Here is a 23,639-nt window from a genome sequence, read left to right on the forward strand (position 1 = left end):
CAAATGAAAAATAAGCAGAAATTTGACAGTGATATTATATATTACTTCCTGTTACTTGCACTGGAGAAATTGGGTGAGAACTCACAAAGTATTCCATGTGGGGAAAACAAAACTCTTAAGTAGGTGAGTCCTCTAATATATTTACTTGTATAAATACTCTCTACTATATATTTACACGGTATATTTTAGATAGATACCCTGCCTTTATCTTGAACTGACTATACATATTTATTGTGAAAAACAAAGCTACTTTATATCGCAGCTGTATATACTTGCTCAGACATAGTGGGACCTTTTGGTCAGCTGGGTGTACAGGAAAGAGTTAGATTATACATATTCACAATAAACCTTGCAAGAAGACCTACAGATACAGTTTCACTTTTTTTTTTTCCCTTACAGATAAGTAGAAATTCAGTTATTCTGTTAGAAGAAAAAAGAAAACCAAATAAATTATCTATGACATTCACAGTTATTCCATCTAAGTTTAACATATCACATGCGATTAGAAATGCCCACACCCTAACTGAAGGTTGAGATCCTCTCCCTCCTGAACCTCTGTTCAAGATCCAGTGCAAATTGTAGTGTTGAGGTGCTGTATGTAGTGATTTGCCTACAACCAGAAATATATATATGGCTGTGATTTATGGAATGAAAACAACCACACAGAAAAGGGCATTTAAATCCTGCACAGTGCAAATTTAACAGAGGAGCTGGGTTATTTTGGCTTTGGCCTTGACTTGGTTTCCATCTTCCACTGGGCTACTGTGGCACTGGGAATTCAGACATTCCAAGAAAACACAGCACAATGGCTTCCCCACTCTTCCTTGACTCATATGGAGGGAAACAGAGAAACTGTAGGGGTAAAAAATATACAAGGAGCAAATATGTATTTATTTCTGATGGAAGTGCTATACTTTCATGCCATTCATTATATGATCTGACAATGGAAGCATGCAAGGTTCATGCCTCTGACATGAGAACCATGCCCCTTTCATATGTACAACAGAGATGGGAAAGGAATGTCTTATTTTAAAAAGTGTATTTAAAAGAGTATTGGGGAAAAAGAAAAAAGTGTATTTAAAAGAGTATTGAAAATGAAGTCCTTAGAATTCCACTTTCCTTAGATGGAGTCCCTTATGACGTGATGACTTTTGCAGATTCTTTTCTGACATCTTAAACACTCGGTCTTGTTTTGGGACTGAAACCTCTCAAGAAACTGGATTCCTTCAGAAAGAAAAGCATCCAGAAAGAGGCACTGTAATCATCTGTGTGAAATATCTAGATCTTGTTAGGTACATGTATATGTGTCTATAAGTTACAGATTTGACTGGAGATCTGCAGTAAAATTAAGTTTTAGTGTTCTTAAGCCTTGAGTGATGGAGCTTCACCAAATCAAAGCTCTGACTCCATTAAGATCACCACTAAAACTTTCACTGTCTTCAACAGTCAGAACTGTTTATATGTAAGTATAAAAACACATCTTCAAAGTGTTTATCAGAGATAGCTTGTCAGTCAATTACGTGCAATGTTTAATTACTTTTAAATTACCATGCTAGCAGGAGAAATTTAAATATTCATGCTGAGAGTGTGGGCTGATATTTGCAATGAAACAAAAATGAAAGTAAATAATCTCTATTTACTCAGTTATAATTCTAGGGGGAAAGTATGCTAGAATGAGTATGAACTAGTTTCAGTTGAACAGAAGATAAATTAAGATACTAAAGAAATACCCTATGAAAAAAAGAAATTGATGGCTTTGGCATATATTAAAGTGACAAGAACCTTGAAGTTATATTTAATAATAAAAGTAGTCTGCATATTCCCATTGGTTATATGTATTATCTATCAATGTTTTCACATAGGGAGCATGCATCAGTAAGAAACATTTTAATTTAAAATGATGCAAAGTGGTCCCAGTGCAAACAGAGGCATTGAAAAAATGATTAAGCTATTGAAAACTGTCCAAGTACTGAATTTTAAGATGACAAAGTATATAAAAAATCATTATGCAATGATGACAGTTGTGCAAGATTGAATCTAGTGCCAATAAAGTTACTGTTATTATCTTCAGCTTTCACATAAAGACAAAAATCTTACAATTTTCAGTTATTCAGGTAAATTACTTTGATATTAAAATATAGGTTTTGGATAACTTTTTTTTTCCTCCATTTGTAAGGCAAACAATTTTTCCCAATTCATATGAATCACTCTAACATCACTAAGCTGATGTCAATTTCCATTACCAAGGAACAGTACAGAAACATTCAGACCATTTTGAGATTATACAAGGGCTATATTGCCTTCACCATACTGATCAGGAGACAATAATGTTCTGATTAGATAGTATTTGCCTGTAGAAATTCCTTGCAGAGTTTGAGTGTTCTGAAGCACTGAAATGAAATATTCCTGAATAAAAATAATACTTTGAAAAGGTTTTTAATGAAGAAAAGAATCTTATCATTCCATAAAATTCATGCAATGTTACATTTCATAAGTTCTCATTACATTATTCTGAAAAAGAATTGAGGATTTTCAGTAAAAGAAAGTTCCACACATAGGTATCATCTTTCCTATGCAATTTGATATTCTTGCAGATCACCATAGAAGCTATTCCATTTTTGCAAAGATATTATAGCACTGCATGCACTAAGGATCTCCTGTCCCTTCAGTAATACCATGACAATCATCCTCAGATGCAACATGAGTACTTCAAATTGCAGGTTTCTAGTAGTGACAGTAGAAAGTCATATCAGGCAATTTGGTCTTAAAAGAGGTCAAATTTAGCTGCTTTCAAGTATGATGTTTTAAATAGACTGTAATGTGCAATGTAGACATTTAGAGACTGAAAACACTTCCATTTAGAAGGCATTATTTTAGCTTACATTTATTTTATACAGTGTTTAATATTTATTGCACATGCAGTCAAGGGGGTAGGGAGTTAAATTAAATAAATGGGAAAAAAGTAAAAAACTTAACTACTATATTTTTTTCAGTATGGTTACCCAGTAATTAATTTATTAAGATATCTGCCTTTTATCTCTTGCTGCTTCCAAGACTTCATATTTTAAATATTTTACCCTTAGGGCTTGTAAATCCATTAGTAAGAATTGATGGACCACAATATTCACTAGTGTATTTGTATTCTTTATAGAGGAAGCAGGTACTAGTAGTTACATTCACATTTTTTTTCAGAATTGCAACATCAAAACTTAAAACTAGATGTTGTTTTCTAAAAATTCACTTGCAAGGTTAAAGTAGTACTACATTTGGGTTGATAGCAATATTCAAAAATATCATATCAGATGAATTGGCTTTATGACAACAGATTTTTATTTTTACTAGGTCAAATTTTCATTGGTAGGGGAAATAATACCTACTTAACATTGTTCTATTAATATTTTTTAAAACAAATTCAGATTCAGTACATTTACATTTTCTTTCACATTTTGTGGTAAAAAACCTAAGAGAGAGGTTAGGTAATGAATTTATGACTAATTTTGTCTCTTATTCAGGAATAGATCTATTTCTAATGAAAACTATTGCCTTTTACATGTCATGAAAATGATCTCACAAAAGAAGCTTAATGTGACTCTTTTTCCTGTAAAATTCAGCAATTTTTGCACCACCCAGGCTGTTTTGGGCTCCATTCTTTTCAACTATTTTTTCCTCAGGCAAAATATTTGATGAGACACAAAGTTTCCAAATTATACCTTTTGCCAGGATAACAGTCAAAGAAATACCATCAAAATTGTTGCATGCTTACAGAAAGTGTAACCAATAAATTTGTGTTCTGCACTTTGAATAAATTCTTACCTCTGCTCTGTGCCAATGATGCTAGCAGGTTGAGGGAGATGATCCTTCCCTTCTACTCAGCACTGCTGAGCCCACACCCGGAGCACTGTGTCCGGTTCTGGGCTCCCCAGTAAAAACATACATGGACATACTGCAGAGGGTCCAGTGAAGCCCCATGAAGATAAAGGAGCTGGAGCATCTCTCATATCAGGAAAGGTTGAGAGAGCTGGGACTGTTCAGCAGAGGGGAAGGGAAGGGAAGGGAAGGGAAGGGAAGGGAAGGGAAGGGAAGGGAAGGGAAGGGAAGGGAAGGGAAGGGAAGGGAAGGGAAGGGAAGGGAAGGGAAGGGAAGGGAAGGGAAGGGAAGGGAAGGGAAGGGAAGGGAAGGGAAGGGAAGGGAAGGGAAAGGAAGGGAAGGGAAGGGAAGGGAAGGGAAGGGAAGGGAAGGGAGGGGAAGGGAAGGGAAGGGAAGGGAAGGGAAGGGAAGGGAAGGGAAGGGAAGGGAAGGGAAGGGAAGGGAAGGGAAGGGAAGGGAAGGGAAGGGAAGGGAAGGGAAGGGAAGGGAAGGGAAGGGAAGGGAAGGGAAGGGAAGGGAAGGGAAGGGAAGGGAAGGGATCTTGTACGTGCCTGCTGCCCTTGTAAAGTATATGTAAGCCTATGGTTTAAAGACTACGGATAGGACAGGAGGAAATGGCCTCAAGTTGCACCAGGGGAGGTTTAGATTGGATATTAGGAAAACTTTGTCCACCAAAAGGGTTGTCAAGCACTGCAACAGGCTGCCCAGGGAAGTGATTGAGTCACCATCCCTGGAGGTATTTAAAAGATGTGTGTATGTGCTGCTTAGGGACATGGTTTCATGGTGGACTTGGCAGTGCTATGTTAATGGCTGGACACAATGGTCTTAAGGGTCTTTTCCAACCTAAATTATTCTATGATTCTATGATTCTATGATTCTACAATTCTACTGTCATTGGTGACATGATTTCATCTTACCTACAATCTTGGTAGTTCTGCAATATTGCTTTTATCTGCTGGAGTCATGCAATCTTCTGAAACACAACTAAAATTAAAACTACCTAACTTTGCACAAAAAGATTTTGATACAGCATTGCATCCTTATGGCAAAAACAGAAAAGGAAAATTCAATTATTGATTTCAATGACATCAGGATTTTATCCATGCAGTTCAGGAAAATCCCAGTTAAATAGTTTTCCACATTAAATCTGGAAGTTTTGAGATTAAAATCTCTTTCAGGAAGAAAAAGATGATTTTTTTCCCCCTTTTTCTTTTTTTAATGAAGGGGTCACTTTTTATGAAACTCATGAAGACAGATATCTGCAATGTTATGACATCCTTGCCATTGGATAAAACCTGAATATTACATATTATTTCAGAAAATAATTATCGCTAATTTAAACTTGTATTCTTGTTATCTTTGAATGTATTTTTCTTAATACAGATGAATGTATTTTTCTTAATACAGATTAATTTTTCTTATGAATTTTCAATCTCATGTAAATATGCATGAATGATTTCAAACACGCAACTAAAAAAAAAAAAAAAAAGAAAATCCACCATTATCTCAGATTTTCTTTCCAAGGATGTACAAAATACATTATGTGGCTTCTAAGCCACGTACATTATAAAACTAATACTAACCGCTGGGCTCAGATCTGATTTGTATATTTTTTTTAGGGTCAAGTGACTACACTTTTTTTCTCCTTCTCACCTTTTGCAAATTTTCAAAGGTTTAAAGAGCTTAAGATTCCACAGGAATACCCAGACTTGCTTCATAGAATCCATATGTTCCTTCCAAGTGATGGGATCTATGTAGTAATGATTCCACAATTATAGATGATATTTAGATTTATGATAGCCTTCCATAGGATGTGTTATCCTAAGGACAATCAAAGCAAGCAAGGAAGTCTTTACCTGCATTGCATGTGTTTGTATACAGTTTGCCAACAGTGCACCCCAATATACACATGCATAAATGTAACCAGTCCAAAATTAGATATAATAGCATGAGCAACTTGTTGGGAACTGACCTTTCTGGGCTCAGAAGGGGTTTAAAACTGGCTGAGGAAAATGCCTTCCTTCTCCTTATTTTTTCTCTATTCTATGCCCACTGATTTCCCTTTGTGGGCATACAGTTTTGGTCTTAAGTGAGTCCTGTTCTTGTAAGTGCAGAAAGACTTACTTACATGCCATTCCAAGTCCTATGAGCATTTCTTCATATAGGAACTTGCAATACATACAACTTTGTTTCCCCAGAAGAACAATTAAGACATTTTTAGCAACAGAATTCTAAGAAACAATAGATGAAAAACACATACACTTCTCTATGTATGTCTAGGCTCTCTGGCATATAAATGTAAGTTTTGGTATGAAGAACAGGCAATTATGCTCAGAAAAAAAATACAGTGATAAACACTTTTGCAAATATGAAGGAAGGAGTCTGAATGTAATTGAGACAATCATTTCTTCAGAACTGCAATGGATATTTGAAATGTTATTTTTTCATTGGTGTCCTGAATATTTTCCCCTAAATTATTCATTTGAATCCAGTCCAGGTCAGTGGAAAGTTGTTAAAGCAAAATTTTTTGCCATTTATCTAACGCCTGGTCTCTGAATACAACAGATGAGCTCCATCCATTTCCCGTGGGATGGTTCATACCGTGCAAATTCATGCTCTCATCTGATACAAATCAGGGCCCTAAGTGGCAGCCTAAGCAAAGGATCCAGAATAGATGAATCTTTTAAGTGGCACTTCCAGGAAAAATCCCTAAAATCCAAAGGCATGGCAAACTTTTACACATGCTGTAGTTCTTCTCTATATGTAGATCTTCAATGTCTAAGTAAAATATATGTGAGACACAATTTTGCATAGAAGTCTTGAATGCTGACTCCCATTCAAATATGCTTATGAATGCCTAATACTTTTAACACATATTTTAAAATTGCTTTAAAATAAAAGGCTGTAGTATAAATTGGATCCAAGACTCCCATAAAACTTAACGAATGCTGATAGAATTTTTTTATCTTAATATTTTCAGCATTCATTAATATTTTAGGTAAGTAACAAACACTATTGTTGCCTAAAAGAAAAATTACTATGCTGCATTTTCTCCTATATATTTACCTACAGATCCTAAGAAAAGAACATTTTTAATGAATTGGCCAATATATGCAATTAATCATTTTATTGTGAAAAAAATTATAAAATCAGCATTGCAATATTCCTCTAGAGGTGATTGGGTTGACCTACTGCAGAATACAGCGCAAAGCTCCTACAGTACTGGCAAAAGCTAAGACAAAACTAAAATAGATTTGCAAGGGAAAAAGAAAGGGTGTTTTTTTGTTTGGTTAGTTTTGCTTTCTTTTTCAAATAGTGATTAGACTGGAAAATTAGACACTTTGGGATTTTTCAGCAGTGGTAACAGATGGCTAAGTTAGTGATGAACCACTGAAGGGGCTGAAGAGTTGATTAGGGAGACTGACTGAAAGCATGTATCCTCAAATTGGCAGAATGCCTAGTAAAAGCAGTGACCCATCACTTATAGTAAGTCTTTAAAATATTAAAGAGGACAGATATATTCAGGGGAGGGGGAAAAAGCTTGCCCTGCTAATTTTTTTCAGAAAGTTTTGAGGTGGAAACAATTGCTAAATTCTTGCTTGTGTGTCTTTCTGGTGTAGATTCTTTTCCTACTCCTGTCTTTTTAAAGTGGGCTATAGCTGCATGAAAAGCAGTGAGTTTTATTTCATTAGTCATAGTTTTTAGAAAAATAACAACCAAATAAAACCCCCTCCTTTGAAAAACAATCTTTTCTTTCTATGGTTATAATATAAGCTTACTTTAATCATCTGAAAGGAAGGAGACTGGCATTGTTTGGTTTCATAATAATGATGGAGCATTTGAAAAAATGTTTATCTGTGGAAAATTTCTTCAATTTTAAGTTAAAGTTCTAAAAGCAGATGAAGGAGGTTAATATTCTATTATAGACTAAATGTGGTCTTAGACCATAGGATTTCTAAATTATGAACTATATTACTCTTTGGTACTGGATACTTCCATCATTACTCACATTTGCTACTTTCTACTGACACTAATTTCCCTTAAAAAAAAAAAAAAAAAAGAATTCATATGAAGGTGGTAGCAATTAGTATTTTGAAAATAGGAATACTTCTTTCACCTAGAAAATTTATAATTCTAGAGGGAAATGTGGCCAAACATTTGACTAATGAAAATTCTCTTTACCCAGTTTGCATCTAGTCTTTGCTCTCTGGGTAACACCAGTGCAGTGTTTATATATAGTCTAAACCTGTTAAATAGCAGCAGAAATAGTAAGCAGTTCAATTTTGCATCTGTCACTAGCTTTCATGTAGGTGAAGCTGGTTCTCTGACAGTGGCTTTCTACCTCTTGCACAGTATTAAACACATAATGAAAGCTACTAGAACTAAAGAAAAAAAAAACTTCAGAAAATGCTTTAGGTGGTTGATTTAATTTTTGTTGTTATTTCCCACAACACTATGTAGATATTTAGATATCAAATTTTCCCTCTTAGAACATGTCTCTGTGATATAAGGTTGTGTCTTGCTCATGTATTATATCAACTCAGGTACTGGAATCAAGAAAGTTGCATTCTGCCTAGCATTTGTCCTACAGAAAAATAATGTCTTTCTAGAAAGGCTAATTAACCAAAGCAAAGTACCACTCTAATATAGCTGTATTTCTCTGTTATTTGAGCTGGCTAGTAAGCTCAGCGTAAAGACACCTTGTATGCATGCACAGGTGTTCACACACGCACTGTCTATGCCTGATTCAAACTCACTGACTTTACAAAGAAGTAATTACCTCCTGGGATCAATATGGTTGTTATATCTTGGACACCGGTAAAATAGACTTTCTGGAAGTTCAATATTATCTCTTTTGACCAGAGTCCGTTGCATAAATGCATTAAAGTTCTATATCTCCCAAATCTGCACTTCTTTTTTTCCAGTCCAGCAATGGCTACATGGTGGGGTGTTTTATTTTCTCCCAGAATTTGCTACAATTTGATATTCTGCTACCACTACCCATGTATGAATATGCTTTGCTAGCATGTATGAATATTACTCTGTTATTAAGCAGGTATGACATCGAAATAATTTTTTTCCAGATATCACTTTTCCTCTGTCTTTCTACACACATCTCCATCTGCCTAAGTTGGTACAAAACAGCTAGAATAATAAAAAAAAGTTTTCAGATATGGAAACTTTTTACTTGTAGAATAAATGTCTTTTTAATATAAATTGCTCTTTGATACAGCTTGATTTTAAACACAGTAATTTTTTAGTCTTTCTATCCAGTAAATAATGAAAAGGTCAAGAAACATTCTCAGAAGGTGTTCTTAAAGGAAGATACTCAGTGGAGCTTGTTGGCATTTGTTTTTAACCTTTTACGCAAACCCTTCTTTAACTCTACTAATAGATATACAAACAACTATGCTGAATAGAAGCACCCAGGAGAAGCACCTATAAAAATCATCAATGCTAAGTGCCCTTAGCTAATAATGCCTACGCAGACAGACATGCTCTGTCTCCCACCTCACTAATTTCAGGAAGTGGCGTTAGAAAAGCAATAGATCATACCTACTATAGCACTCTAAAGTCACATCATATTTTTCCGTAATGCAGTTAAAAACATGTTCCCTTTGGTTATTTATTGGTATAATCAGTGTATTTGTTTTACGTGGTGTGCTGGTTTTGGCTGGGATAGAGTTAATTTTTTTCATAGTAGCTAGTATGAAGCTATGTTTTGTATTTGTGCTGAAAACAGTGTTGATAATATAGAGATGTTTTTGTTATTGCTGAGATGTGTTTATACAGAGTCAAGACCTTTTCTGCTGGGACACATCGCACCACCAGCGAGTAGGCTGGGAGTGCACAAGAAGCTGGGAGGGGACACAGCTGGAACAGCTGACCCCCACTGACCAAAAGGATATTCCATACCATATGATGTCATGCTCAGCATATAAAGCTGGGGGAAGAAGAAGGAAGTGGGAGGAGGACATTTGTAGTGATGGCATTTGTCTTCCCAAGTAACCATTATGCGTGACGGAGCCCTGCTTTCCTGGAGATGGCTGAACACCTGCCTGCCCATGGGGAGTGGGGAATGAATTCCTTGTTTTGTTTTGCTTGCACGTGCGGCTTTTGCTTTACTTATTAAACTGTCTTTATCTCAACCCACCAGTTTTCTCACTTTCACTCTTCTGATTCTCTCTCCCATCCCACTGAGGGGGAGTAAGCAAGCAGTGCATGGTGCTTAGCTGCTGGCTGGGGTTAACACGTGGCAAGGTTTTTGTAGCGGGGGGGCTGTAGGAGTAAATTCTGTGAGAAAATACCAGAAGCTGCTTCCATGTCTGATAAAGCCCTTTCCAGATGGCTCCAAGGCAGACCCGCTGCTGGCCAAAGCTGAGCCCATCAGCAATGTTGGGATAACTCTGGGATAACCTATTTAAGAAAGGATAAAAAATTATGCACAGCAGCAGCTGGCAGAAAGGAGTGGGACTATGTGAGAGGAACAACTCTGCAGACATCAAGGTCAGTAAAGAAGGTGGGGCAGGAGGTGCTCCAGGCACCGGAGCAGAGATTCCCTTGCAGCCCATGGAAGAGACCATGGTGAGGCAGGCTGTCCCTCTGCAGCCCATGGAGGTTAATGGTGGAGCAGATACCCACCTGCAGCCTGTGGAGGGCCCCACACCAGAGCAGGTGGATGTGCCCTGAAGGAAGCTGCAGCCTGTGGAGGGCCCATGCTGGAGCAAGCTCCTGGTAGGAACTGCAACCCTGTGAAGAGTAGCACACAGGACGAGGTTTTCTGGCAGGACCTGTGACCCCATGGGGAACCCACACTGGAGCAGTTCATTGCTGAAGGATTGCACCCCGTGGAAAGGACCCACGCTGGAGCAGTTTATGAAGTGCAGCTTGTGGGAAGGACTCACGGAGAAGTTTGTGAAGGACTGTCTCCTGTGGGAGGGACTCCATGCTGGAGCAGGGGAAGAACGTGAACAGGAAGTAGCACCAGACAAAGTGTTATGGACTGACCGGAGTACCCCTTGCCTATCTCCCTGCACTGCTCATGGGGGAGGAGGTGGAAGAGTTGGGAGTGAAGTTCAGCCTGGGAAGAAGGGGTGGGGGGAAGCTGGTTTTAGATTTGTTCTTTCATTATCCTACTGTATTTAACTGACAATAAATTAATTTTCCCGAGTCTAGTCTTTTTTCCCATGATGCTAATTGGTAAGTGATATTCCTGTCCTTATCTCAACCCATGAGCTTTTATTCATATTTTCTCCCCATGTCCTGTTGAGGAGTGGGAATGATAGAGTGGTTCGGTAGGCATCTCATGGCTAGCAAGAGTCAACCCACCACAATCAGTTACAAGAACATTTATTTCAGGATATTTTACAGTGGAATGGTCCCAAAAGACCATCTTTAAATTAGTCTTTCAGTATTGTCTCACTTCCAGAATATAAGAAAAAATATTTCCAGAAGGAAAATCCTCTAGAAAGATATATCAGGAACAACCACCAGGGTTTAAGGGGTGGAGGTCTGCCAGGATGCCCTGTATGGGAGGTGCCCCTTTGCTGGGCACAGCTGGTTCCAGCTAGAGCTGACACTGATGCAAACAGCCCATCACACCCCATAACTGCTGCAGGTGGGGGAGCCCGCAACACCTCTGCTCAAGCAGTGATGAGATAGCAGCAGCCGCTGTGCAAGGAGAAATGAGAGAGATACAGATAAAACACAGAGGGACACACGAGGAGAAACAGAAGAACAAGAAGATATGTGGTGGAAACATGGAGGAAATGCAGAGAGACATGTTTAAAGGCACAGTGAGGAGTCACCCATGGGGAGGGAGACACATGGAGAGAGATATTGTTGGGAACATGGTTAGAGACTCTTGGAAGTAGGTCCTCTATGCTGGAGGAGGTGCCTCCCTGAGGAGCTGCCACCATCAGGAAGTCAGGGCAGGAACATCCCTCAGGGACTGCAGCATATGGACAACCTGTGCCGGGGCAGAAGGAAATGGGAAAGAAGCCAGAAACAGCAGAGGGAAATGTATAAGAAGCAAGGAGTGGCAGAAAGAATCTGCTATGCACTGACGTAAACCTCCTGCACTCCTGTCACCTAGCTAAAGGAATTGGCTTGGCTGAGTGAAAACAAGGGGAATCGAAACTAGCAAAGGGGTAGGAGAGTTGTTTGGCTTAAGCTGAGCCTTGGAAAGGGGGAGAAAAGGTACTTCACTAAATGTTTGTTTAATCATGTATATTTTCTTATTTTCTCAATACCTAAATCAGTGATCAGAAGTTTGCCTTAAGTGGTATTAAAAATTAAGTAAAAATTCTTGAATCAAAACTGTTTTGCCTGCAACAAAACAAAATCAATACACAATCAATAATTTTTAAAAGAACCTGCAATCTATGAAGGAGGTCTCTGTGTAATAGCTCCAATGCTGATCCACTCTTGCCACCTGGCTCTTTTTTTTTTTTTTTTTTTTTTTTTTAGGACAGGCAATACTACTACAGGCTAAAAAGACACAGTTTTCCTACCTATTCATTAACTCTTTTCTTTGCAATTGGAGAATAGATTGCTTTTCATTTCCCCCAGACATCCAATCAATTTGGGATCAGTGGTTTAGTGGCATATAAAAGGGTGGGAAAGTGTAAATATATGGTAGTTCTAATTCAGACAGCAAAACACTGTTAAAAATCCTTTTACCTCAATTTTTGAAAAGCTAATACTCTGGTTTTGGGGGTTTTTTTTGCATCACATACCAACTATTTCCAATGCTAGAATGCTGAAGTGGTTTGTCGCATACAACAGTATCACAGATAGTGATACTTACTGAAGTTCTCTAATACAGAAGAAACGTTGTAAGACAGGTTCCTTTGACATCTACATATAGGTAAAAGAGAATTACTCAATCGTGAACAATTATATATGTGTGCTACCTTTGCAATATCAAACACAAAGACAGTGCGTGTTACTGCTTTAAGTCATTGTCAGTAAAAATACTAATGTTTAAAGGGGCCAGTGTATGTATACTTTCCTGCAATCGGACTTTTTTTCCCCAGCAATAATTAAAAATATTGACAGTAAAAAAACCTGAAATATGCTGGAAAAAATTATATCATAAATATAATGAAATGAGGATCTTGAAACTTCTTCAAAAAAGAGCATTCCTTTTCCATGTGATTTGAAAAATACCTATGGATTAGCATTTAATAGTCTTTTTTTCTGAGTGGGTAACTGATTTTTGTACAGTAGGGCACAGTGTACTAAGAAAAAAAATTTGGGTTGAAAAATGGGAGAAGATTTTGACAGGTTTAAAGACACGAGAAATAAATCGATTTACTGGCTTCATTCTAGGATCAAAGTTAAGCAGAAGAAGAAACTTAATAGAAAGTAAGAGGACACTAGAAGCAATGTGGAAGAAGGCTGCTTAACAAGAAAAATACATACAGTCTTTTAGCTCATTTGCTTCATGACTTCTGTGTGTCCCTGTATGTTCTGCAGCAAAGAGTATAGGAGAGTGATCTAGACCCTTACAAGTTGAATTTGAACTTACTTAGCACAAACTTAGTATTTCTTTTCCATATAGATTTGCTATGTATTTACATTTTGGTACATAATAATTTCCTGGCTGCTGCAGACTAGAAGTATGAAGCTCTTTATCATGAATGTCTCCCAATTTTGGACATGGCTGGGGACACAATTAGAGCTAGCTGCTCTAGTTCACCATTTTTTTCTGCTTAGAGTATTGTCACAATTATCCTAGGTAGTTCCAGATAGAACTGTACTTTTAGACAAGGACTGGTAATGTAACCTGAAGGGACTTGAACAAATTTAAGCAAGTAAATAACGATAACTATCATTAATGTGGTTGCAGTAAGTGTGTGGGGTTTTTTCCTCAGTTAAGAAAAATGTATTTATTATCACAGTCACAATCACCGGAAATCTGAGTATCCTTATTTTGGATAAAAGAATATATTTTTTAATAGAAAAAAGAAACCCCTCTATTGTAACATTTGCTGGCATTTGTATAGGATCACAGTTTTCTTTGGATCAGGTAGATAAGTCAACAAGAAGATCCACTGGTTGCACTGGTGCCTTACTTCAGAATGCACTATTGATCTTTCCTTTCTCCTATCATGCTGTTTGCATAAATAGTCTTTAATTATCACTGAAGACAAATTACATCTCTATTATCTGTGGGTTTTCCAGTCTTTTGAAGCTTGCGCTTTTTCTGGTACCCCATACTTTTAGTTTGATTGTGAGTTGGATGTAACTCTGGTACTAAAATGAATATTTAGAAACCTGTATAGACATCCAGGTTTTATTTACAAGCACCCATAGAAAGCCAAACATGGGATCAAAAAGAGCCATCACAGTGAGCAGAAGATCCATACAGAGTTAGCCTAAAGCACAGGCATGAGCCTTCCCAGGCAACCAGGAAAGGCTAACAGGAGATATCTTTACCTACTTTAGATCTCTAGTCTGTAAAGGTTAGACTTTTTTTTTTCTTTTTTCTTTTTTTTTTTTTTAATTTTTATCTCCTTTCAAAACTGCTAAGATAACTTTTAAACGTGACTGAATAGAAAGTGTCTTTTTTGTAAAACCCTAAGTTATGATCAGAGCATTTCGCCTTGAGTGACTGAGCTTCTGTCAGCCTGGAGGGAACCTTAATCAGGCAGCAATATCTTTGGGTAGGTATAGCCCAGTTTATCCCCTGCTGTGAATCTCTGCCACCATTCGGAGAAGAACTGAAAATCAACTTGTTTTCATCACCGAGCAAAAGAGCTAGGCATCCTTTTGTTTTCCCTTTCTTCCACAAGGACTTCTCTGCCCTTCTCTGAAAGGAATGCTTTGAAAATGTTCTCCTATGATTATAAAATGCAGAGAAAGTGGCAGGAGATTGGTGTAGAGTCCAGTTTTGTCTGTGTATCATACTGTGAGAATGGACCCATCTGAAAATGACCATTAGGCCACAGGAATGGCTATCCAAATGGAAGATCTGAGGGTTTGGCTGTGGAGTGTCCACCTTTCCATCTCAGGGAGTCTTAGGCAGGAAACAAAAGCTTAGGCATTAGGGTCATGTAAGATCAAGATAATCTGCCCCAAATTTAGGTGGTTCATACAAAGGAATATTTAGGACAGTATTTTGGGGCATAGATACCTAAATATTACTGGTTTAATTACCTCTCTTCCCATTTGACATGGTGTTAAAAAGTAGAAAATCCAATTGAACTGAAAGCTCGATTTCCCTAGTTCTTTTCTCTGGATCTAAAAGATTTTATTTTATTTTCTTCTCATCTTACCTCCTATGTAGAGACCAATTTCTAAAGTTTTCCCCTTGAAGAACTCCCATTTTTACTGAGTGAGTGTTCTGTGTAGATCACCTGAGAATGAGATTAAAAACAATTCCACATTTACAACACAGGATAGCAAATTTTTGGGCCATATTTTTATTTTATTCTGACATACGTGGGCCCCGCATTTGACCTATAAACCTGTGATACAGATCAGATGTGGAAAGAAAAGCATCAAGAGTATATTTGGAGAAATATTAAAAAAAAAATCACTGTATTATAGATAGCTTGCAGTAGTAAAGGGTGTAAAATTTTCAGCAATTGTAACAAGTAGTTAAACTTTTCAAGCAAATAATTCAAATTAATTTGCTTTCTGTGTAACTATTCATCTGCATGGTTTAAGCACCATTTAGTAATCTTTCATGACCCTTTGAGTAGTGAACCTGAAACAATTCAGTATGGTTCAGGAAATTCACTAGAGGCTTGAAGATATTATAGTACAGTTGGATCAGGTATCTTTCCTCTAGGCATATACTTAATGAAGAAATTACACGTTTTGGTTTTATTAGTCGGAAAATTAATGACTAAGTTCTGTTTTTCTGACAAAAAATGACATGTCTGTCAGAAAGTATGTTAATGTTTCAATTCCATTTTTTGTTTCCTACTGCTTTTCCTCAGTTTACAGATGATGTGTCTTTCAGTGCAAGATATAGGTCAACTACTAACAAAGAGGAAATATGATTTCATATTACTCACAATATATTGCTTGTTAATAACAGTGCAAAATAACATGTGTCACAGAAACCAGACAGTTTTGATCATCTGACTTCTAAATTATACAGAACATTGCTTATTTGTATGCAGAAATGCAGATACTAGCATAAAATTAATTAAATCAATCTACTCAAAGGCTATTGGAAACCGTAAACATGCTACTGAAAACAAAGTAAAGATTATTTGATTTTTAAATATTATTTGTTTCATCATAATAACCAAAAATTGTGGGTATTAGTCTACAAGGTGTTTATCTTTGTTTTGCTTTATGTAATCAAAAAGAACATTCAATGAAGAAAATGATTTTTTAGTAGCAATTCAGACCAAGTAAAAGTTTGGGGGCCCAATGGCTAGAAAAATTATATTATCCATGACTATGTGATGTGTATATATAAGTATGTGTATATATGTGTGTGTGTATGTGTGTAAATGTTTTCCTTTCTCAGAAACATTATATTGTTTTTTTCTTTTGTTTCTCATTTTGTATCAACTTTCTCTTGTAGTAAATACCTTAGAATAGAAGGATTTTAGCATTAGGCTTAATTTGTTTGCAACATTGCTTATTCTACATTACTTGGTGGAAATAATTATTGATAATGATCTTGCATATTATAAAACAAAATGAAAAGTATCTGATGTCACAAAAACAGGTTAAAATAAAATTTTGTTTATCACATGAGCAGATTTTTTAATCATTTGGTTTAGATTAATTGAGGGAACTATTAATGAGAAAACGATAATGTTCAATATCTTTATGGAAGCCATCTTTAGACAGATCAATGATTACCCTAACATTCAACACTGCAAGAGTAGTATCTGAGTCTAATTCTTTGTATTGGCAACTACAGCTATATCATTATGTGAAAAGTAATACTGTTATTTGTTTTAAAGACAGAAAGCTAAAACATAAATGGAAATACTCAGCTGTCCAATGACAAAATCTGTACTTTAGACTGGGTAGGCAGTGGTGAGCAGCAGACAGTTCCATAACAGAAGTGTCTATAGAAGAAAACAACAACAACAAAAAAAACAATCTACAAAACACCCGATGTCTCAGCATTTGGACCTGTAGCATTAATTTTCATTTATTCTTGGAGTGCAGATATAAAACATTTTTAGCTATTGTGAAGATCCTTTAAGACATATGCATGCAATGCTATTTTCTCTTGGGCAAGTATGAACAATTCTGTCAAATCCTGGCTTTGCAGTTTGCATCCAATTTTAGAGTGTGGATTCCTTCCTGAATATTATGTAAATCTTGATTTCACTCAGCAGTATCAAGAGCATTTGATAGGAATTTTATACATAAAGAATCTTATTCAGCAATGCATATTCAAGTTATGCTGTCAAATGACAGGTTAATAGCTTCAAAATTATTTCTTAGAAATAATAATAAAAATATTAACTTTGCAAGGAGCAATTTGGAATTGAGGTGTTCTGCATATGATTTGTGGTTGTTACTTCAACCACAAGAAAGGAAGATGTGTCAGTCCACTACTATTTGCATGTACTTCCACTTCATTGATGTTGTAGAAATATATATATGTGGGTTTTTTTCCTACAAACTATTTACAGCAGTTCATGAATGTGAATAATATGAACTAGGTTGAGAGTTTATCCAGTGGCTCTAAATCCAAAGATCAATTGCTTGCACAAAAACAAGATAAGACTTTACAGGGTGTATGAAGATGTGTTCTTGAGTGCCCCAAGTAGGAAAAGGATGTATATTTTTGCTTAAGAGCTAACTTTTTATCGAAAGCACAATTGCTGTCAGGAATTGATAGTCTCTGACGTGGTTTAGCCCCAGCCAGCAGCTGAGCACCACGTGCCGCTCGCTCACCCCTCCCCCAGCAGGATGGGGAGGAGAACAGAAAAACAACGGCAAAGCCATTGGGATAAGGGCAGTTTACCGGGACAGCAAGGGAGAGGGAAACAATGACAGCAGTACTGATAACAGATATTCACAATGGGTGATAACAGAGAACAATTTACGGATCCCACAACCAACCCAGATGCTCAACGGTCCAGGAGCCATGCCGAACCCGCCCCTGCCCGACTGGCCCCCTTTTATGGTGAGCATGACGTCACATGGTATGGAATAGCCCCCGGCCACCTTGGCTCACCTGTCCTGGCTCTTTGTGAAATTAACTCTGTCCTTGCCAGAACCAGGACAGTCTCCAACGTATTTATAACAGATATAAGTAATACATATTTCAAAGTTGGATATATATTTGTCAAAATATAGCATGAAAGAAAAGTAAATCATATATGGTAAAACATGCCACACATAAAACAGTAAAATAATTTTCATAAAAAGTGAGAAGAAAAAAAAAGATGAAAAGGAATTTGTATTCCAGTTCTGTGTAGTTGTACCATGTCTCTTCCCTTCAGTGCTCTGAAAGCACCATTGAAGGTCAGTTTAGAGATACTGTCTTTTATCTTTCAGAAAGAACACATACTTTTCTATTCCTCCTTCGCAAAGGTGAAATTAATTTTTAGGCTGGAATGAAATTTTTATATTTTATATTAATAGAACATAAATTGACTGTTTAATGCAAGAATCAAATTCTAGTGTTTTGTAAAACTTTGAGATGCCAATTGATTTACTATATATTCTAATAATCTCTTGCATTCAAGTCAGCAGTTTTAGTAGCTGTCCTCACAGCCCAAAATATCATGAAGACTATAGAATCCTGAAAAAAAACAAAAAATGTTTTCCATTGAGAGCACATTAAGATTATGACCTTGCTTTGGATTCCCTTTGCTGTTAATGAGTAGCACTGATACTCAGTAAAGGCCATTGTTCTTCATGTAAATATAAAGACCAAAGGGGAGTACTTCAGTGTACAGGTAGTGAGTGTCCTTGGAGGATGAGATGAAGGATCATGTTTCTGTAATTTAATAGCTGAAATAATGTTAATACCAATTAAACAGCTGTTCACTGTAGAAATCAGGTAATTTATAACACAGCAATTTTCATCGCCTACTTCCATCTACTCCCTGACAGAGAACTGAGTACTTGTATTTTTGGATTTTAAGGCCAACATCTGGTGTGGACGTTGGAAATTTAGCTAGCTTTTTAATGCTGTCCAATTTCTGTTCTATTGAACAGTACAGGTAGCTGAAATGATATATCTGAACCAGTGCAAATGGTGCTTCATCATAGATGTGTGGCAGGCAGTGCAATGCTGCTGGGACTCCATAGGAAGGCATTTGCTTCCAGTTCCACAACACTCATGAGTCAGGCACAGTTTCCTGTTTGAAGTAGGGGGTTCAAGCGTGTTTTTGGAAAAGTTATTACTTTTGACTGAACCACAGAAACAGTTAGAGAATCTATCATTTCCCCTTGCCCTTCGAGTTCTTTGGGGAGGACGCTTAGACTGCTGCAGCTTCACCCCAGTGAATCTTCACATACTATATCACTGTGGATGACTCTTCACACAATTCATGCGTCTTTGTTGCACTGATTTTCCAATTCTGGATCAGTCAGTCCATCGATGATGCTACTAGGTCTGCATCTTTTGCCTCTGTGATTAATCATTCTCACTGTTTCAGTGTTCTCATTGTGGCAAATTTAAATGTGTCCAACTGCAGTTTCCAGCATTTTGCTTAGATTATCTTTTCATCTGTTAGAGAGTACATTTCTCCTCATACACTCTAATAGAGATGTCTCAAAATTTTTTTTTTAATTTAACTGAGTTCCTTCAGAATCCTTTATAAAAACAGCATCAAAAATTACTTAAATGAAAGAGAAAACCTTCTTAATAGTTATTCAGTATGTGTATATACCAATATGTCTATATGCATATAAGGGCAGACAGAAATAATTTTGTCAGCCTCAGAAATGTTTTTGCTTCTGCAGCCAACAAAAGAGAAAAATTAATAGCTTCTGGGAATAATCAGAATTGGAAATGAAGAACATGCTGAATTTCTCTGTAGCTAACAAAGCTAAATATGAAAAGACAAAGTATGTCATCCACCTTTACTGTTCTGAGACATAGGGACAATGCCCCTACCCTAGCTTTGGAGAAAGTGAAATGTAAGTATTAAAGACTTTGGAAAAAAAAAAAAAGGATTTTCTTCTTTTTTAATGTCTGCAGCTAGAAAAGTGATTCTAGAAAAAATAGGCCAATTTCACTACATTACCTATATTCTCTGTCATGCTCTGTGTCATTAGGCACAACAATTTACAAGGACCATGTGCCGTTTAAAACATCCACAGTGTTCTTCCTGTTACTGTGTAATTACTTGGAGTAAAGGTTATCCAATTAGGTCATGTGGTCCAACCCCCCTCCTCAAGCAGGACCACTAGTGCAAGCTGCCCAGGACCATGTCGAGATGGTTTTTGAATATTTCCATGGATGGAGAATCCGCAACCTCTCTGGACAACCTGTGCCTGTACTCAGTCTCTTGACTTGTTAATCTTTATTATATACATATGATCATATGGTTTAAAAAAATATATAATTCTGAAGTATGTTCTTTCATTTGGTTGAAGGTGAAAAGTAAAAAGATGAAATTAGAAAAGGTGAATCATATAAAATTAAGAAGTTCAAGATAATTAATAATCAGGAAATTTTGAGTTTACTTTGTTCTTTTGTGGTTTTTTTTCTTAATATTGATTCTGAAAGTGGTATATCTCTTTTATAATGTGCAGAGTATGAAAGTTATCAATAGTAAAAATGAATAAGTACATATATATTCACATTTTAGGAGAGAGAAAGGTGAGCTGGTTTTGCCCATGTAGTTAAGCTGGTTTTGTGTCACTGCAGTGCTTCAGAAGTACTGCAAAACTCTTTAACTAGCTGGTTAAGTCAGATTTCTTTGTATCTGTTTGCAACTGTGATACTGTGGACAGAAACCAGACAGACAGAGTTACATGGACTGTATATTTTTGCAGGTTGTAGCTCTAGAAAGAACATATTAGGCAAAATATGTTACGGACCACTAAAAAGATAGGAAAATATATTCACATATGTGGATTAAGAGTCTGCAAAGGATTAGAAAAATGTTCATAGCTTCATTTTAAAATGAAAATGGAACTGTCTCACCCAATGACAGGATGTCTGTGCAGCTTAATTTATACAATAGTACATGTACCTTAGCTTACAGATTAAACATGTCCAATTTATCCTGTACCTTTCTCAGTAGCAATATAGGAGGTGAATTTTCATTTTGCATATGAGTGATATTATCATATAAAACTATGTAAATAAGTCTAATGTTTTCTTGATTTCCATATAGAGCACTATGTTTTGATTAGCTCCCATGCTCAGAATTTTCAAGTTGTTTGCTGAAACAAGGTGTACAGAAAGGAGTGAAAAAATAGAGGCCAAAAGAAAAAGCAGTAGGGATTTTTTTTTTTTTAAATCATTGCTTCCATACCTTCTATCGTGCTCTACAAATCTTCACAGATTATTAAGTCTTGTCCTCAGAGATCTTTGTATTTACACTGTATTATTTTTTTTTACACTATGTCTTTTTTCTGAGTTCAGAAATAATTTCAGGCAGAAGTATATGATAGTTGTTTTGGGAGTAACCATTTTATTATTAGTTTTGTTATAGTATCAAGAATGTTAACTGATATCAGATCTCCAAAGTGCAGAAACTGTCCAGAAGCATTATAAATTCTTTGAAAGAGCACTAACAGTGTCTCTTAATCTGAACGGAGAGAGTGAAATGGAAGATGAATGGAAATTAAGGTATTGTATGTGTTTTCATAGAATCATAGACTGGTTTGGGTTGGAAGATCATCTAGTTCCAACCCCCCTGCCATGGGCAGGGACACCCTCCACTAGACCATGTTGCCCAAAGCCACATCCAACCTGGCCTTGAACCCTTCCAGGGATGGGGCATCCACAGCTTCTCTGGGCAACCTGTTCCAGTGTCTCACCACTCTAACAGTAAAGAATTTCTTCCTAATATCTAATCTAAATCTACCCTCTCTTAGTTTAGTTTAGTTAAAACATTTAAATTTATTGAGACAGAAAAATAAATCCAGATAGGATTTAGGATTTGAAAATCCTAATCAAAGTGCTCATCTTTTGGTCACTCAGACCTCAGACATTGTAGCTAGATAAACCCTTCAGAGTAGGTTCAACACCATCCAGTAAGTTAGGTATAGGTCCAACTTTAGCCATTCAGTAAGCATCTACATACACTCTTTCCAATACTTGGGTAAAGCTCACTGTTTCCTTTTGCAATACAAAAGTGACTTCTCAAAAATGGCAGCCTCTCTTATATAATTCCTTAATTACTGGAGCAGTCACACAGAAGATGAGAAACCTGTACTCACTGCCTGTCCCTGACTCAGGAGATTCCAGTCCACATCTCCTGTCATGCTGGAGTGTGTTATTAGCACAGATGATGGATTTTTTGTGGAGACACTTTCCACTTCACCTCCCCAACATCCAATGCAGAAACAGAAGAGAGGTATGTTGTAATTTGGAATTGACACAACCATTTGGGAGTCCAGAAGATTTATCTTTTTTCCAAAGTGGTTTATGCATTTTGTCTTCTGAATGGGTACAGTGCTATTTTGTTAAAGACTAGTGAAATCAATAGTATTATGGTTGTCTCTTTCCCTGGCAATTATGTTTGAAAGAGCAGTGGTTCTGACAGCCATGCAGGAAAACCACTCATGTGACTGCATTTCAGGGACACTGTAATGGATCAGGTCTTTCAGGAGCAGGCAATGGGATGCCTCATTCTCAAGACCAATGAGGCTTAAGTAAGACACTGTCATTATGCTGAAACTGAGGTATTTGCAGTGACGCGGGTCTCAAAAAAATAGGGAATTTTAAATCTAACCAGAGAGATCCAGCAAATTTAGATTCTTTGTGAAGGTAGAGGACAATGCAAATGGTAGAGGACAGACATTACTGCAAGTGTGTGTTCTGGTGTCCTGAAAGTTCTTTTTGAGTTCATTTAGTTGAAACTCACCCTGATTATCTTGCTCCAGAATACAAAGGAAATCTGATGAAAAATTGAGAATTCAATCTGCAGTGTTCATGTCCCTTTCTAGTGTTTAATTCCTAGGCACACTGCCTCAAGGGAGAACAGGAAGTCAGAGAATGGAACTGGCAGAAAAGGAGGAAAAACTGAGGACACTAGTTCCAATAAGAGCTGGAAGTAGAGAAATAAAATGAGAGTGATCGTTGTGCTTTTTTTACACAACAACTCACTTTTAAGAGCTTAGCTGACCATTTATGTAACAACTTTTCAGATCATTGCATGCACAAATAATCCTGCATAGCATAAATAAAATAAAATCCCTAGCAAAAGTATTTACTGGTTTAGGTATAAACTGTATCCCCACATGGAATGATAAACACCTCTTTCTGATGTTGATGTTCTTTCTGAACAGAGAAAAATTAGCCAGCTAGCTGCCTAGACTCTGAGCTGATATTTAAAATGTTCAGGTGTATGTACTTGCAAATACAGAAACTCTCCAGAGCAGTTCTGTAGAGAGCATAGTATCCCATCAGTTTTGGAATCTGAGATAGACAGACTTTTTGAACTCATAGTGGCAAAAGCAATATGGTCAAGCTAACTGTAAACAATGCTCCTAATAAGACAACTCAGTTGTTTGATTGTTCAGCCATATTTTAACAGGAAAAAAAAAAAAAGTTGTCTGGGTCATACGTACTTCATATTATAAGTGAAGAAGTTATATAATGTAAGTCAGCATAGCCCAGCTGCAGCCATCAGATCAAATGTGATCCA

This window comes from Grus americana, chromosome 3, assembly GCF_028858705.1.
Source record: "Grus americana isolate bGruAme1 chromosome 3, bGruAme1.mat, whole genome shotgun sequence".
Lineage (NCBI taxonomy): Eukaryota > Metazoa > Chordata > Aves > Gruiformes > Gruidae > Grus > Grus americana.